Here is a 6,000-nt window from a genome sequence, read left to right on the forward strand (position 1 = left end):
ATGGCAATGCAAACCCAAAGAATAAAATGTGATCCAACATGCGTGCATTCCCGGCCACCCTAACTTCCCCCACATGGCTTCGCTTATATACCTTCAGTTATAAGACCCAGGACAGTGTGAGACTATGGGCCAATAATCAGTTACAGAGGCTGTGTCTTCAGGCCTACACCACTCCTATTAATATTCTTGCTTTGGTCTATGTATTGCTAGAGGGGAACTTTCCAGACAAAAGCTGCCTTTTAACCAGAAAGGAGTATCTGTCCCTGTAATGCTGATGTCTGTGTTCACAGATCAAAGCCTCTGTGGGCAGGTCATGTTCCTACAGTCTCTTAGGATGAATGTCTTTCCTGGCCCCTTATGTAACAGAAAACACAGACACACAGAAGAACATTGGTATCAAATTTACGACACGGGTGCTTCAGGGTGACCCGATGTTACAGCCTCATTTTCTCCACACTTTGGCCTAATGGATTTTTATGGCACTTATTTGGCTCAAATTAAATTTTAAAATTCACAGGTTTCTCATTATTTGTTTTATAAGATATTGACCAACTGGCTTGACTGACTTTTAACATCATTGACTTGCTTTGTAATCCACATGTGCTTTGGACTGCCTCACATTACTCTTTGCTTATCTTCTCTCCACTTCATTTTCTCCTCCATCATTTGTCCCTTCTGTGTTTTTTTCTCCCCTTTCATCCTCTCCTCCAAGTGTTTCCATCTCCTTATTCCTTCCCTGATTATGGAATATGGAATATGGATTGGCTACTTTTTTCTCATTCTTCTCTTCGCCTGATTGCTTCTAAGGAATACCTGATGGGGAAAAGGAGATCAGTGTTAATACTGGCATTTTAATACACTGAACATTAAGATATATATATATCTCCTTGGTAAATGATCTTTTTTCCCCAAAACACAGAAAAAATAACACATATTTTCCTACCACTCAACCCCAGAATTAACAACTTTTAATATTGAATTAATTGCTCCAATATTTTTTCGTGTGAATAATTTTAAATAAAACTGCACAAGCAATTTATGCTTGCATTCTTTTAAGGAAAGAAGGAAGAGAGGGAGGGAGGAAGGGAGAGCGGGAAGGACTAAAGTTCTCTTTGACAACCACCAACCTCATTTCTCATTTTTCCTCTTTATTCTCTGCCCCACAGGCAACTCCCCCACACCAGGCAACCATTAGCAGAATATACATAATTTTTTCAAATTTTTCATACTTACATATGTATCCAGAAATAACACACTGTACATATCCTTATGCCAATTGCTTTTTTACTCAACATTAAGCTTTTGAGCTCTGTCCTTGAGGATTCATATAGATCTAGGGCACTGTCATTCATATCTTTGTCAAAAGTCCCCTCACTACTTGCTAGGAATATAGCATAGGGACAACCTCATCGCTTCTACCCACAATAAGTCCCCTCATAAATACACTAACCGTCACTGAAAAATGGAGGTTACTTTGGCAAATTCATAGAAGGGCAACTTTACAGTAAAGTCCAGATTTAAAACCAAAATAAGAAGCTTTCCTTTGGAAAGTTTAAATAATTTTATACTTGAAAACAGCATTTCTCCAGCTGGTTAAATTAAGGCACTACGAAAGTTCAATCCAAGAATACTCCTTGGCTTTGAATCCATTGCCTTTTCTTGCAGTTGGAAATCAGATACTTTTTTCCCCCCAAAGCTCTTGCCAATGTGTACTTTCTTCTAAAAGAGTTAAATAAATGTCAATAGGCAAGCCAGCTCCCTTAATAATATTTCCTTCACTCAGATGATCTATTTCGGTTGAAGTTTTGCATATAGAGATGCACTCACTCTTCTTGACACATTTCCAGAAGATATGCAAATAAGGCTCATATTCTTCTAAAGCCTTTTGCTCCACTGATGTTCAATATGTAGCATTCCTTCTCTCACTGCCCTGAAGCCTCACTGTCTCTTTATTTTGATGCTTTCAGAAAAGGGAAGATGCTTTTAAGAAGTTCTTTTCTTTCATCCCTTGCCCTTATCCTACGAGTGATTGTTTTAGGAACTGTTTCCAGATAGTATTTACCTAGTTTTACATTTATTTTGCTTCTTTAAACTCTCCTCCTGGACCCCTTAACCTTTAGATTCTTGATGAAAGCTCACAGAAAAGGCACACATCTGAACAACGACTACAGCATCGTGTATATGTGTATCAGAAGGATGGTGGATCTCTCGACACCCACCTGGACCCCAGGTTCAGGTCCCTGATTACACTCAGTCTTTGTTAATTAATAGTTCCCCCTCTGCTGATATTTCTGAGACCTCTCCCCTGGCACAACTGGCACTTCCCCTTCTCTCTTTCCTCCCACTTTCCCAAACTCTTGCAGTCTCAGTCACAAAAAAAGCTATTTCTACCCATAAACGCAGGCAAGGTTGCCTGGTGGTGTCATTATAGGAACCATAAAACCTGTCTTGTACAGACTAATGGAAAGTCACGCTGCCTTTAGCTATCGCTAGGATAAAAATTGGCATTTGCTGATAAGAAAAAGAAGCACAGTGAATGAAAACAGAGCAAATCCACCAAATATTGACAAGTACACCCCATTTGTAGTTAGACACTCCGGTTGACCCATTTCCCCCTAAATGTTTCCTGCCCTTTTGCTATCCATTCTCTGCTTCAAAATACTTCTCTCTATGCCTTGTACAACATGAACTTGAGTGATTTAAAGGGTAAGGCCTGCAGGTGGTAAAAGAAGAATTGCTGGTCATGCAAGGTACCCAAAACCGGCTCACTCCAGATACTCTGGAGAATTCAGTACTGAAAACAAAGAAACATGACCCTTCTGTTTTGGGATATCACTAGTTCTGTGTATTTTTTCCAGTTCTGCCAGGAATTCATTGGTGAAACTAGGTGACAACTGACGTAATACCTGGACAGACTCACCTTAGGCCCTTCAATGACTCATCTCTGTTTCTACCATCTGTACAATAAGAATAAAAATATAATGATTACTTAATTATCTCTATGTATGTTATTCTTCTGCAAAATTGATATTTAAGCTGATTTCCCTTGAACGCACTTCCAAAGGAAATTCCCCAGTCACCAGTTGACTCATACTGAGAGAGTACAAACTTATTTTAGTATCAGCCTAAGTAAAACATGCTGTAGAAGATATGTATGTCACCTAGAATTATAGATTGTATTCTCGAATCAAAGGTGCGTAATTTAGGACTTAGAAATTTCTTTTGGATGATCTGCACTTATGTTACTCTCTATTTGGGTAGATAATTGAGATCTTATTGCTCATCCCTCAGAGTTTCTAGAATGACTGTTTTTAGTGTCAAAAATGAAAACAGCTGTGTGTGTGTAGAGTCCTGCTCCATGTAATCCTGCCTCTGTGTCAGAGAGAGTAAGTTGTGGTAAGTCTTTGATGGTCTATGTTCAGCCTCACACTAGGGTGAGAATATGACGCCAATCTGCTCATCACCTACCGAACACAATATCTCATGTAACCTACTACTTTCTCCCACCCCCTATTAATGTGCCAGTAGATCTGGTCAGATATACCTGAACACTTTAATTGAAGTCCACATCTTATTCTTATTGTCATTCCTCTCATCCAGACCCTCATGGTTTCATTTTCTATTAAATTAACATCTCCCTCACTGATACCCTAGCCCCATCCATTCTCTACCTGACTCCTGAGAAATCTTCCTGAAATGCCACTTTTATCATGTTAGGACCTTCTCCTGAAACCTCTGCTCCCCAGCAGCGGTAGGCAGCATAATGTCTCCCAAAGTTGTCCACCCCAGATATCTGTGACACGTCCTGTTATATGACAAAAGAGACTTTGCATACATAATTAAGACTACAGATCTTAAAATAGGGAGATTATCCTGGTAGGCCCAATCTAATCACAGGAGTTTTTAAAAACAGAGAATTTTATCAGGCTGGAAACAGAAGAAATACGGCAGAAGGGAAAGTCAGAGAGATTCAAAACATGAAGACTTGACTCACTGTTACTGGTTCAAAGATGAAGGGCAAGATGACAAGGAATGCAGGTGGCCTGAAGGAGCTAAGAGAGGGTACTAGCCAACAGCCAGCAAGGAAACATATCTCAGCCCTATGACCACAAGAAACTGAACTCTGCCAACAACCTGAATGAGCTTGGGAACAGAGTCTCTCCCAAGACCTCCAGCCAAGAGCCCAGACCAACCAACACCTTGATTTCAGCCTTGTGAGACCCAGAGAAGAGGAACCAGACTTCGGATCTATAGAACCATGAGATAATAACTTTGTGCTATTTTAAGCCACTAAGCATGTAGTTATTTACAGCAATAGAAGACTATTGCACCAGCTAACCAATCCAAAATCTCCTCCTACTCTTCAAGACACATCAAAGTCTAGGCCTTCTTGACTAATCCCAACTAATTTCCCCCTGCTCACAAATACCAGCTCTTGATTTCTGCCAGGCCAGGCTCAGTTTTGTCCACAGAGATTACATTCTTTGGAGAAGAAGAAGGAAAAAAAAAACAGTAGAGAAATGACTAAATAGTATAAATTCAGGGAGTGTGTGATAGACGCAGAGCTGTGCTGTCCAGAGCCCCCTCCAGGAAAGACTCACTGTCTAGGTGCCGGGAAGTACCATCAGCAGGCATCTCTAGCTGTCAACTCTTTCAGGACCCTCTTGAGCCACAGAGAGTCACCTTTCTCAAGACCAAGCCTTTTCCAAGGAAGTTTGCATCTGATGACTGACCAGGGAAGGTGGGGGAGAGAGAGAGGCCCAGCCATTTTGGCTCAACACAGGCCACTCTGATGAGCAGTATTCACCTCAGAGCTCCCCACAGGGCTGGCCGAGGCTCTATCAGGCCCACATTGCAGTTTGACTTCTTCCTGTGCACAATCCTACTCCCCATTTTCTTTCACAGATTAATTCCTAATAAACAGCTTAGACCCAAAACTCTATCTCAGCATCTGCCTCTGGAAAATTCACTCTGTGACAGAGTGGTAAGTACTAATAAGAAAATAAGGCAGGTTAAAAAGATAGTGTCTGAGATAGCAACCCAGAAGCATAAGATAGCATAAAAATTGTCATGCTACAAAGACTCAGAGAAGTCATATACAAAAATAACTGTTTTAAAAATTATGGCTACAGTTATATGAAAGTAAGAGGCATCCCAAAATGCAAGAAACTAAAAATCAAAATAGTAAGAATGTAGCTGACATGGGATGGGGTATGGGAAGTAGTTGGACCTGGAAATAGGACTTGATGGCTAGGAGCTTTGATTTTAATTCACACACAGGGGCAGGAGAAAAGAATTTAGGCTCACGTGAAGCAGAAATTGAAGCTGAGATCCTGCATGAACCTGGGACCCTGGAAGAGCTGCATCCTCAGTAGAAAAAAGACTGGAAAAAATCAATCCATCTGCCAATGAAAACTACAAGGAAGCTTGTTCTGCCGTGGTTCTGCCATGAGTAAGAAAAAGAAATATCCCAAAAGAAGCCAAATGCCCATGATTTTGCCACACAAGCATTTGGTGTTTCACTTGGGTGGTATAAGAATTTCCAAGCTGAGAATTAAGGTAAGCATGTCATGGGACAAAATATCTCTGGATAATCAGGCAGAGCAAATCAGACTGCCCTGAATTCCCTCAGAAAAGAACAATACCAGCAGAAGATAAGCTTACAAGTTATGACACATGTTAGAGAACTATACAGAATGAGTGAGAGGCAGACAGAATAGATTATAAAAGAAGCATAATTAAAATAATGCAAGAGATTAAAAAAGTAAAGAAACTATAAGAAAATACTAAGACACTGAAAAAAGAGAACCTGATAGCTTTGAAAAAAAACACAAATAGGACCCCTAAAAATGAAAACTTTAATCATTGACATTAAAAATTCAATGGTTAGATTAAACAGCAGATCAAACAGAACTGAAGAGAGAATTAGCAAAGTAGAAAATGGATCTGGGAACATTTGTCCAATGTTCCCATGGAAGTGTGTCACTCAGATCTTTCTTT

This window comes from Ceratotherium simum, chromosome 4 (assembly GCF_057802395.1).
Source record: "Ceratotherium simum simum isolate JZ-2026a chromosome 4, ASM5780239v1, whole genome shotgun sequence".
NCBI lineage: Eukaryota > Metazoa > Chordata > Mammalia > Perissodactyla > Rhinocerotidae > Ceratotherium > Ceratotherium simum.